We start from the raw sequence: 13,158 nt of genomic DNA on the forward strand, positions 1-13,158 counted from the left end.
AATTAAGCATAAATCAATTTTTAGACCATAATAATTGAGTGGAGACACTCCTAATCTTATTCCACTCTGTCATCTTGCACAAAATAAAACAGGTTGACAACATATTAAAATTCATAGAAAACGTAGAAAATGGTTTAGCTATTCCAAAATTGTCAAAATTCCCAACAGTATCAAGAAATGGAATACTATTTACAAAATTAATCAGAGTACATGGTCATAAAAACAGGTAGATGAAAATACGCAAATTAATTATTAATTACATAGAATACACATTTTATATAACCTTTTCGTAATTAATACGCTTGCCATGAGAGTCCACTTAATGCTAAACAAGAAAATAATATTCAGTAGATCGAAAAAAACATAAGTATTGACAGCAGAATTCTTTCACATCAGCTGTCCGGGAAGAAAAACTACTCCGCCTTTCGTACCCGCAAGTACAAAGAATGCCGAGAGCGGCACGGAGAGCCTACGGCGGCACAAGAGCCGACAGCGGCTCGCCTCGCCAGTATTGTTGCGCCCGCGTGTGCGGCACGCTTGATCTCACTCGCCCTTATGACGGCGTTTCCAGAACGTCCGTTTCACTGAATTCTTTAGGAAAAACTCACTCCCGAGTAATCTCAAGGAGTCCCTTAATACTATCACAGTGGATAACTCAACACTGTCCATCATCACACGCATGTACTAGCCTGAAACTTAAAACAGCGTCTAAGTACATCGGCAATGACTAATAAAAACACACATTCGCGAAATATTACAGAAAGTTACAAAATCATATTTACATTCCTTAATCTACTGTGACTCAGCTGAAAACTTAAAGTAGCAGCTTGGATTTTTCAGATGACTACTAATCAGTTACTCTTAAATCATTTAGTCAAAATTAATTACTTATTAATTACAACTTCTTTAATGACCTTGGTCAGTCAAAAGCATCGTAACATGGCACATCCTTAAATCTTACACTCTATATCTACATACTGTGCAAATTACCCTATCTGTGGTACTAATCAGTCCTTGGTTGGTACAATTTCAAGTCTACAATATTCCGTAAGCATTTGTGTGAGGTATACCAATGACTTTATATGGTCCATTATAAACAAACTTAAATTTAGAGATTTCATGGTCTATCTCGCTCGATTTCTCATGAGCTTTTACAAGTACTAAGTCTCCGATTGCAAACTTAGCAAAACGCGCTTTAGCGTCGTGACGACGTATGCGAGCATCAGCTTTTAGCTTCGTTACTTCTCGCAAACGATCTTTTTTCACACCAATACTAATGTCAATCCGTGGAGGGAATTTGATTATCACTTCCACTAAACTTTTACTTCTGTCATCCAACAGGATTTCCTCTGGAGAAAATCCCGTAGATTCATGTCTCAAGGTGTTCATAATTCTCTCAAATTCTGCTTCATATTTGCCCCATGCCCTATGGTTGTGATGGCAGTAGGTACGGGAAAGTCGGCCTCGTCTTTGTTCGTGTGTTACGTTTGACACACCTTCTACAATACTTTCCAATTCACTTTCTACATTATTGTCAAAGCCGAGATTCTTCACATTACAGTAGTTCAGATTCATACCTACGTCAATACCATCCGGCCAGTTAACAATGGTGGTGGTGGTTGTTGGGATGTTTAAGGGGGACTAAAGTTAACAATGTGTATAGGCTGGTATTGCCTATGCACACCGTCTCCTGCCTCGTCAAAACTAACTACTATTGTTTTATCTTGGGACGTACATGTCAACGTTTTGCTTTCGCAGTTAATCACTGCACGGTACTTTAATAGCCAATCTAACCCGATAATTACTTCCGTAGTTAAGTCTGGCACGACGACAAACTCTTGTTCAAATCGTGCCCCACATATCTCGAAGTTGACAAAAATCTGTTTTGTGACCGGTTTACTGGCCTTCCCAGTAGCACCGATAATTTTCACTCCTGTTACTGGCATAACTACGATGCCAGGTCTGTCTTTCAGTAACTCAAATATTTTCCCAGATACAGCACTCAATTCTGCACCGGTGTCAATCAACACGTTTAGTTGTAGGTCGTGCATATTAACAGACACTACTATCTGTCTACACTTGTCCTCGACTGTTTCTTTATTTTCCCACAGTAAATCCTCGTCTATATCCAGGTCATTCCAGAAAAAACCATCCGGCTTTGATCCTAAATTCGGCTTATCTGGCGGCTTTTTCAGCCTCTGTTCACATATAGTTTTAATTTCAACACGTCTGTCCTGAGGCTTAGTCTGTAGCTTCGCCTCCAATACCGAAACCTTTTCCTCTAACTCGTCAACTAGTGAGCGTTGCTTTGCTATCAATTCATTAATCGTCACCTTCGTTGATTCCACTTTGGTCAGATTAATCTCATCCGCCAATCTACCTGGAGGAATGTGTCCAGTAGTCTCTGCAATTACTTCCGCTAGATCTGCGCAACCCACACTGCTATCGTCTGACCGTATAATGTCAGCTCTAACCTCATACACGTTGTAATCTATGTGCTTTTCTACCAATCGTGTCCGGCTATCACTAAAATTTTCGCAATCTTTCTCTTTAATACTCTCGCAATGTTTAAACTGGAGGTTTGCGTCGGATGGGTCGGTTACTTCTACCACTGAAACTTTCGGTAAGGTCTGCCGGTTAGGGCCAGAACTTTCCGTTACTACTTCAACATCTAACTCCTGCGGGACGAAACACGACGAATCTTGCTCGTGCTCCCCCTTAACATCAACTATTTCTAGTAAAGTCTGCCGATTAGGGCCAGAACTTTCTATCATTGCACAAACACTATCTTCCTGCGGGACGAGACGCGGAAAATCCTGCACGCGCTCCCCATAAACGCTTCTCCCATACAGACCCCTATAATCTCTTAGTTCGTCGTATAAGCGACCGAACTGCCTTAACCAGACCTCATCCCTCTCTGCATCCTCTCGCTCGATGACGGACGTGTTATCCGACATCTGATCTTCTCTCAACAATTGCGAATCATTCTTAAACTCAATCTCCAGTTCCGCTGTGGGTATTACAGCTGCCACTTTATAATCGATTTCTGGAACACTACTTAAATTGTTCTCACTGACAGTGAATGTACTACCTACTGCCGTGTATACAGCTGATCTACTACTTGTGGGCGCACTCCTTTCTCCTAACACTGGCACACACTCCCGCCGTTGATTATTCCACACGGAATTTTCATAATGACGATACCTGGGTTTTCTCCTGTTATTGGGCCGCCAAAATTTCTCCACGCCCGCTCGGCCCCTCACCGGCGCGGCTAATGGTTTCCCTGTCTCGTCCCAGCAGATACGCTCCCCGGATGCTGCTGAGGCGGCTGATCACACCCTCTGGCGTTATTACTATTCTGCGAAGCCCGTATCACGTTAGTATGATACTGGTTTCTGTCATTCCTGTTATCATTTGCATTGTACCGATTGTTATTACGGCCCGAACCATTATTGTTATTGCTGCGGTATGCATTATTCCCATGGTTATCGTTGTTATGGTTGGGGTGGTACCCGTTGTTGTTACCACGGCCTCTACCACTGTCGCGATTATTGCGCCAATTGTCCTCGTCCTCAACTCTTTCCAGGAAATCACTGATTGTCCTGTAATTGCTTCCTACGTAGCGTTTTGTATCATCTGGAAGCTTCTTGTAGAGTTCCCAGACTATTTCGGATTCCGTGCGGCGATCACGCAAATATTCCAACTTGCGGATCCAGCCCTCACAAAACTCCCTCATCGAACCGCGCGAATTCGCATCGAAAGGCCTCGATACGACAAATTCGCGCCAGACACTTTGCTGTTTTTGCTCTGACCAGTATTCAGCCAGAAACAAATTTTTAAACTCGTCAAAAGTCAGGTTCGTAATGTTGAGGTTTAAGCCCCAACGCTTGGCATCACCAGCCAGCACATCAATAACCGCATTAATTTTTCTCTCATTAGTCCATGATCTGGGTAAAACTCTTTCACAATTTTTAATGAAATCCGTCGCGTGTATACCGCCTTTTTTCAAGGGGTCGAACCGCTCCTCTTTCGTCAACAATTCCGAACTATGTGCACAGATTGGCACATAGCTCTGTTTTTCGTCAAGTTTCTTTTCTAATTCCGACACTCTTATAATTACTTGGCAAGTGGTTGTCGCAAGCGTTTCCACTTCCCTCTTTTTCTCTTCGCAGGTATTAGCCTGCTCCCTCACTTTAGTGTCTACTTCGGACACTAAAGCCTTTAAAGTTTCCACCTTCTGTTGATCCTCTTTTTTCACTAATTGAATTTGTTCCGTCACCTTATTCTCGATGATCGGAGCAACTGCTTCTCCTACACTTTTCTCGATTCTGCTAATTTCGGAATCAAAACGAGTATTTATGCTCGCAATTTCCGCCTGAACGCCTATCATTTCCTGTTTAAGATTACCGATTTCGGTATTAATTACAACAATATCTTCTTTGATTTTATCAACTTTTGTATTAACAACTCCAACATTGTTGTTAACAACATTAATAGCTTTGTTCTGATTGTCTAGCTTTCGTTCAATTTTTCCAGACTGAGCTTCTTGCTTGGCAGACAGAGCTATAATTTCTGCCGATTGACTCTTGATTTCATTAATCAAAACATTCAATAAATCAGTTAAATTCCCGGAGACTACCGGTTTTACTTCCGTAGCTGGTTCCTCTATATATGTTCCCCCGTATTCATCATCAAGGGGTACAGATTTGATTTTCGCTTCCGATTGCGAAACATTTTCTAAAGTTTGGAATTCCATTTCTGCTCTTTGTTGCGTTTCGGCGGTCGCGTCTTTCATGCTAGCCGCCTGCCCCTGAACAATGGGAACCGCCGTGCGCGTTTCCCACTGTTCGACCGATTGTTCCGTATCCAAGTCTACCAAATTTTGGTAATTGTTGCCTTCACTCATTTTAATAATTTTCAATATAAATGACAAATCTCAAATGTAATTAGGATTACTCCCACTACTTATTCTCGCTGACGTAACGGCCTGTACGTAACCAGTACTTTGTTACGACATTTGCACCAAAGAAAATTCGTGTCCAGAACAACCTCAAATCTGAAGATTGTCCTGTCACCAGGTCGCCACGTGTAACCTCCCCCCTCACTTATCGACCTTAATGACAGTGAAAAATGAAACCGCGTGTACCTAATGGGAGTTTTGGAAAAGCAATCGTCACCGAAGTTAATCTATCGGTAAAGAGGGAGGAAAGGGTTACATCTAAATGAAAGGAAAAATGCAAATGAAACTGGTGGAAATTAATTTTGAAAAGGGGTAAAGTTAATAAAGAAAGTAAATGTGCGGCCGTTACGTTAACAATTAACTAGCGGTAATTAGGTATTTGAGATTTGGGGAAATCACGGTCGCCAGTCCTAAGGACAATTACTATAGTAACTGAAAAAGAAAGGTAATTACACATATAATTAGCACTAGAAGCGTGGCAACTGAAGGTTGACACGTGTAGTGTGAAATCTGAAAGTTTGTCAGAAGTAATAAATTTCGCTACACTCTGACTTAATTTAGCAAAAGAATTAATAAAACCGGAAAATCGAAAGTTAATTTAGTGACTGAAGTTAATAGTGAGCTTTCTTTCTGAAGCACATCGAAATCCAGTAAAATACGGTTAGTCTTGGACTACCTCAACAATCATTTCAAAAGCAACTTGACTCTACGCAATTTAGAAACAAGAGATTTAACTTTGAACTTGAATTAAATGATTCTGAACTATTAACAATAGTAAAATTTAGTACGTACCAAGCTGAGCTGCAGTCACAGGTAAGCTAAAATATGCTAACAAAACTCGCACTCTAAATTTGTGCTCGTGTAACCTAAATATTGTAGCCAGCTACTGAACTTTGAAATTAAAGCAGTGAAATCTAATTATATTATTTTAATGCTGGCGTTTGAATTTCAACGACACTCGGGTTCATTTCGGAAAAGGAAGGGACCCTGCTTGGCAATGCAATTGGGACAATGAGCAACAAAGGTTCATGCTAAGTTGCTGTAATTTTGCGAGGCAAATGGAACAATTTGAAAAGCTGAGGTCTGCCATACAGTTCTGAAACTTTACGTGCTTTTAGTCTTCTTTGTTGGTTGATTGAAGGTTTGAAGCCGTCGATCGAGGAGGTGGCGACAGTCACTCATTGTCGGCCGTCGCTGTTGCAGAAGCTGGATGTTGGCGCGCCTTCTTCTCGACACGGTCACCAGGCGAAACGGGCTCTTGATGTGCGCCAGCTAATGCTTCCCGTCCGCGACACCATGTCAGAAACTATCATCGCGAGTCGAGCGCAATTACATGCTGCCAAACCCCGAAAGCGCGGCAACTCGCGGGAGCGTCACACAACACCTGCTCCACTCGCTACTCCCGCCAGACCCTCACTGCCCGCGCTCCACGCGGCAGAGTTAACACTACCACAGATCCTACACACTTTGATTCTTCACACGACCCATCGATGTAATCGTTCGATAGCAGTTTTCCCTAGGCAAGACCCAGCGTAAAAATACAAATAATATTTACGAAACAAACCAATTATACATCGACATAAGTGCATAAATATAAATATATCCAAACAGTAAAGCAATTACAATATATAAAGAGACAGAAATGTCATATCTTGAGGTAACAAAACAAGGAAAAAAATAATAGTACAATAGATGGAAATAGGAGGATATGCATTTCCGGCGTTACACAGTGTATGGTAATGATGCATGTGATGAGAGTACAGTTGGGCAATGAGTAAAAAGAGTAAGTGCAGAAACTGAGCTCCATGATCGGCTATTTGGTTATGTCCTGTCATAGCCACTGCTTCCAACATGGTGAATCTTACGGATGGCATTATTCGAGTAAATTTCAGGATTCCCTAAGAGGGACACACTTTGAAGACGATGAGAGCGTAATGAAACCATGGCTACAAGCACAGAAAAGAGCTTTTGCATAGGATGACGTAATGTCATAGAACATCGTGGATAATAAACACAAAAATAGCACATGTAAAAGAAATGGTGACTGGTACTGCCATCCAGTTCTAACTCTTATGAATAAATGTATTCTGTGGAAACAATTGTGGGGCATGATATATATTGAATGACCCTCATTGTACTCCTGATTGAATTCAAAACACTTTCATTGCGCTATTAAGTGTGATGGTTTTATAGTTTCATCTACATGTTGCTAATGTATCTAGCTGCGTGTTTTCAGGTCTCTTTCATTTACTTTAATGGTCACATTAACAGTGATGGAGTTTACTTGCTTTTGCATCAAAAAGGAATAGTGTTGCTGTGCATGGTATTTTTCATATTTCCTATACGTTCTGTTACCTGAGTGGTATTCGTTATGGCCCTGTCGCTTTTAATCTTGAAGTACTGGAAGTGCAGTGTTCCCACTTATTTTTCTTGTAAGTAAGTGACAGTTGCCCTGAAATTTACTATTGGTGTGATAAGAACGTCTGTCATACAGATTTTTGGCTGATATATCATACTGGGTGCTCGAGGTTTTTTTTGCGCAAGACTCTGTTTCTCCAAGTCTGAAAATGTATGCTCTATGTTGTTGAGATTATTTTTGATATAGCTGTAAAATCTGTTATTCTTAGTTGGATTTTAACTTTTGTGTTGTTTTTGATAACAAATTACTCAGTTTGCTGAATGCATTATATTATTTCTATAAGCAATATGGTACTGCTGTTGTGAGCATTTGTTACAACAATATTTTCTATTTGCAGCTTTTCCTTTAGATTTTTAAGTTTTGACTAGTCACAACTATTTATCAATTTATTGTCTTTCTTTTTATCTGTGTGCCTATGTTTTTAATTTCTTCTTTTATTAATTCTGAAGTTCGACCTGTATTTGATTACTGACGTCCTTTCTTCCTCCTGTGGTAAGAGCATATTTAGATTATACACACATCAAAAAACGTTTTGCATTATTCCGCTTCCCAGAACTCCTCAAGATAGACGTTGACTGTGGATATTGTATCACAGACACAGTCCCTTTGTCTCTTCAGAGATGTCACTAAACCCGCCCAAAGATGTAACCAACCATGCATGAACAGCGCCTATTAGACGGAGGGTTCCGACAGCCGATCAGTTCCAGTCATTCCACGTAGAAGGAGGTACACGGCTAGTGTTGTCTGTTGTTCAACCATGCCTTGGTGCTCAATACCGCGGTTCGATGGCGTCCGCATTGTTACTTTCTGCCAGGAAGGCCTCTCAACAAGATTCAAAATGGTTCAAATGGCTCTGAGCACTATGAGACTTAACTTCTGAAGTCATCAGTCCCTGTCTCACCAAGGGAAGTGCCCAGGTGTCTCGGAGTGAACCAAAGCGATGTTGTTCGGACAGGGAGGAGATACAGACAGACAGACAGGAACTGTCGATGACATGCATCGCTCAGGCCGCCCAAGGGCTACTGCAGCAGTCCATGACCGCTACCTATGGATTATGGCTCGGAGCAACCCTGACAGCAACGCCACCATGTTGAATAACACTTTTCGGGCAGCCACAGGACGTCGTGTTACGACTCAAACTGTGCGCAATAGGCTGCATGATGCGCAATTTCACTCCCGACGTCCATGGCGAGATCCATCTTTGTAACCACGACACCATGCAGCGCGGTACAGATGTGGCCAACAACATGCTGTATGGACCGCTCGGGATTGGCATCACGTTCTCTTCACCGATGAATGTCGCATATGCCTTCAACCAGAAAATCGGCGGAGACGTGTTTGGAGGCAACCTGCTCAGGCTGAATGCTTTAAACACATTATCCAGCGAGTGCAGCAAGGTGGAGGTTCCCTGCTATTTTGGTATGGCGTTATGTGGGGCCGACGTACGCCGCTGGTGGTCGTGGAAGGCGCCGTAACGGCTGTAAGATACGTGAATGCCATCCTACGACCGATAGTGCAACCATATCGGCAGCATATTGGCAAGGCATTCGTCTTCACGGACAACAGTTCGCACACCCATTGTGCACATCTTGTGGATAATGACATCGCTCGACTAGAGTGGCCAGCATGTTTTCCAGACATGAACCGTATCGAACATGCCTGGGATAGATTGAAAAGGGCTGTTTATGGACGACGTGACGCACCAATCACTCTGAGAGACCTACGCCGAGTCACCGTTGAGGAGTGGGACAATCTGGACCATCAGTGCCTTGATGAACCTTTGGATAGTATGCCACGACGATCATAGGCATGTATCAATGCAAGAAGACGTGCTACTGGGTATTAGAGGTACCCGTGTGTACAGCAGTCTGGACCACCACCTCTGAAGGTCTCGCTGTATGGTGGTACAACATGCAAACTGTGGTTTTTATGAGCAATGAAAAGGGCAGAAATGATGTTAATGTTTATCTCTATTCCAATTTTCTGTACAGGTTCCAGAACTCTCGGAATCGACGTGATGCAAAAGTTTTTTTGATGTGTGTATAATGAAATTTTCTATTCGTTAGTTATTTTCTGGAGGGTAAACATGGTGTTTTCCTTTTGTAAAAGCTGTTGTTCCTTATCAGTTAATGCTACGTCTTTAAGACTGATATTCCTCATATAAAAATTTTATGTGTGAGTGTGTGTGTGTGTGTGTGTGTGTGTGTGTGTGTGTGTGTGTGTTTGTGTGTGCGCGCGCTTGGGTGCTCGCACGTGCGTCTGTGTTCTTCATTATTTCGATGTTTTTGTAGTGCATTTTTAGATCTGCAATTTTCTTATTATGCTTTAGTCGTATTTTACGTATTGTCCTACATTTGCAGCATTCTTCTTTCTCTGTGATGTAAGAACTCTGTGCAGTCATGTGAGCCAAATTTATGCTGTCCTGGTAAAAAAGTTCGAAATAAAATAAGCACATGGAGAAAAAATATTTGTGATAACATATACAAATATATTAAACATTGCAGCGATAGGCTTTTACTACTGCGAGGAACTCTCGTACACAATAAAAGAAATGTATCTCTAAAAATACTTTCATCTTACATTTTAAAATTTGGGGTCAATCACTCAAGTTTTTCAGTTCTGGTAAAAGCCGGAATAATGTACACTTTTGTGTGCTGTGATGAAGGAAGTATAGACCAAGAGCAAAGAGTTCTTCCGTCGAATGAATACTGCAGTTCGTTCAGAATGAGTACTTACTACTAAACAAAAATCCCACTAGGTGCCATAATTAGAATTCCGAGATGATCGAAAAACGCCCACACGACGTTCACTAAATTAAAGTGCACACCATTCTGACTTCCCGCAACTGTGCAAAGAATATTCTTTGTCAACTTTCAGAACTTCCCCCAAAACACACTTAGATCTACATCTACATACATTCTCCCCAAGCCGCCACACGGTGCGTTGCGAAGGGTAGTCTTTACAACTACTAGGCATTTTCTTTCCTGCTCCACTCGCAAATAAAGCGAGGGAAAAACGACCTCCGTATGAGGCCTAATACCTCGTGCCTTATCTTCGTGGTCTTCCGCGAAATGTACGTTGGAAGCAGTAGATTCGTTCCGGTGTCACCTTCAAATGCTGGTTGTCTAAATTTTATCACTAACGTTCCTCGAAAAGAACGTTGCCTAACCTCCAGAGATTCCCATTTGAATTCCCGAAGCTTCTCCATAACACTTGCATGTTGTTCCAACCTACTGGTAGCAAACCTGTCAGACCGGCTCTGAATTGATCCGATGTCATCCTTTAATCCGACCTGGTACGGACCCCAAATTCTCGAGGAGTATTCAAGAAAGTCCTCACATCATCATTCCATTTCAGATCGCTATGCAACGTTACGACTGGATATTTAAACGACCTGATTGTATTAAGCAGGACATTACTAATGCTGCATCCAAACAATGCGGGTTTGTTTCTCCTACTCACCCGCATTAGCTTACATTTTTCTACATTTAGAGCATGCTGCCATTCATCACATCAAATTTTGTCTAAGTCATTTTCCATCCGCCTACCGTCCAACTTCGACGCCTTCCCGTACATCACACCATCATCAGCTTTGGCGGCAGATTGATGCTCACGCTGTCCGCCATATCATTAATTTATATGGAAAATAACTGCGGTTCTATCACACTACCTGGAGCAGTTCTACGATAACCTTGTCTCTGATGAACATTCACCGTCGATGCCATCGTCGAGTCAGCCATATATAAGTTAACCTATTCCATTTGCTGATACCTTCGTAAACAGCCCGCAGTGCGCACTATGTCAAATGCTTTACGGAAATCTAGAAATATGGAATCTCCATGTTGCCCTTCATTCATAATCCACAGCATATCATGTGAGAAAAGGGCAGGCAGTTTCACACGAGCGGTGCTTTCCAAAACCGTGCTAATTCGTGGACATAATCTTCTCGGTCTCAGGAAAATTTGTTATATTCGAACTGAGAATATATTCAAGAATTCTGCAGCAACCTAATGTTATGGATATTGGTCCGTAATTTAGTGGGTCCGTGATTTTGCTCTTCTTATACCCAGGAGTCACCTGCGATTTCTTCCAGTCGCTCTGGACTTAGTGCTCTCGAGAAATTCGCGATAAATGCACGCTAAGTTAGGGGCCAATGTCGTAGAGTACTCTTTGTAAAACCAAATTGAGAGTCCATCCGGACATGGCGACTTATTTCTTTTCAACTCTTTCAGTTGTTTCTCTACGCCTTGGATGTTTATTACTATGCCGTCCATACGGGAGTCTGCTAGATGCTCAAACGACGGTAAGTTTGTACGATTCTTCTGGGTAAACGATTTCTTAAACAAGAAATTTAAATTTTTGCCTTTCGTTTTGCTACACTACTGGCCATTAAAATTGCTACATCACGAAGATGACGTGCTACAGACGCGAAATGTAACCGACAGAAAGAAGATGCTATGATATGCAAATGCTTAGCTTTTCAGAGCATTCACACAAGGTTGGCGCCGGTGGCGACACCTACAACGTGCTGACATGAGGAAAGTTTCCAACCGATTTCTCATACACAAACAGCAGTTGACCGGCGTTGCCTGGTGAAACGTTGTTGTGATGCCTCGTCTAAGGAGGAGAAATGAGTACCATCACGTTTCCGACTTTGATAAAGATCGGATTGTAGCCTATCGCGATTGCGGTTTATCGTATCACGACATTGCTGCTCGAGTTGGTCGAAATCCAATGACTGTTAGCAGAATATGGAATCGTTAGGTTCAGGAGGGTAATACGGAACGCCGTGCTGGATCCCAACGGCCTCGTATCACTAGCAGTCGAGATGACAGGCATCTTATCCGCATGGCTGTAATCGTTGGGTTCAGGAGGGTAATACGGAACGCCGTGCTGGATCCCAACGGCCTCGTATCACTAGCAGTCGAGATGACAGCCATCTTATCCGCATGGCTGTAACGGATCGAGCAGCCACGTCTCGATCCCTGAGTCAACAGATGGGGACGTCTGCAAGACAACAACCATCTGCCCGAACAGTTCGACGACGTTTGCTGCAGCATGGACTATCAGCTCGGAGACCATGGCTGCGGTTACCCTTGACGCTGCATCACAGACAGGAGCGCCTGCGATGGTGTACTCAACGACGAACCTGGGTGCACGAATGGCAAAACGTCATTTTTTCGGATGAATCCAGGTTCTGTTTATAGCATTATCATGGTATCCGTGTTTGGCGACATCGCGGTGAACGCACATTGGAAGCGTGTATTCGTCATCGCCATACTGGCGTATCACCCAGCGTGATGGTACAGGGTGCCATTGGTTACACGTCTCGGTCACCTCTTGTTCTCATTGACGGCACTTTGAACAGTGGACGTTACATTTCAGATGTGTTACGACCCGTGGCTCTACCCTTCATTCGATCCCTGCGAAATAGTACATTTCAGCAGGATAATGCACGACCGCATGTTGCAGGTCCTGTATCGGCCTTTCTGGATACAGAAAATGTTCGACTGCTGCCCTGGCCAGCCCTCCAGATCTCTCACCAATTGAAAACGTCTGGTCAATAGTGGCCGAGCAACTGGCTCGTCACAATATGCCAGTCACTACTCTTGATGAACTGCGGTATCATGTTGAAGCTGCATTGCCAGCTGCACCTGTACACGCGCTCCAAGCTCTGTTTGACTCAAAGCCCAGGCATATCAAGGCCGTTATTACGGCCAGAGGTGGTTGTTCTGGGTACTGATTTCTCAGGATCTATACACCCAAATTGCGTGAAAAT

This window comes from Schistocerca americana, chromosome X, assembly GCF_021461395.2.
Source record: "Schistocerca americana isolate TAMUIC-IGC-003095 chromosome X, iqSchAmer2.1, whole genome shotgun sequence".
Taxonomy (NCBI): domain Eukaryota; kingdom Metazoa; phylum Arthropoda; class Insecta; order Orthoptera; family Acrididae; genus Schistocerca; species Schistocerca americana.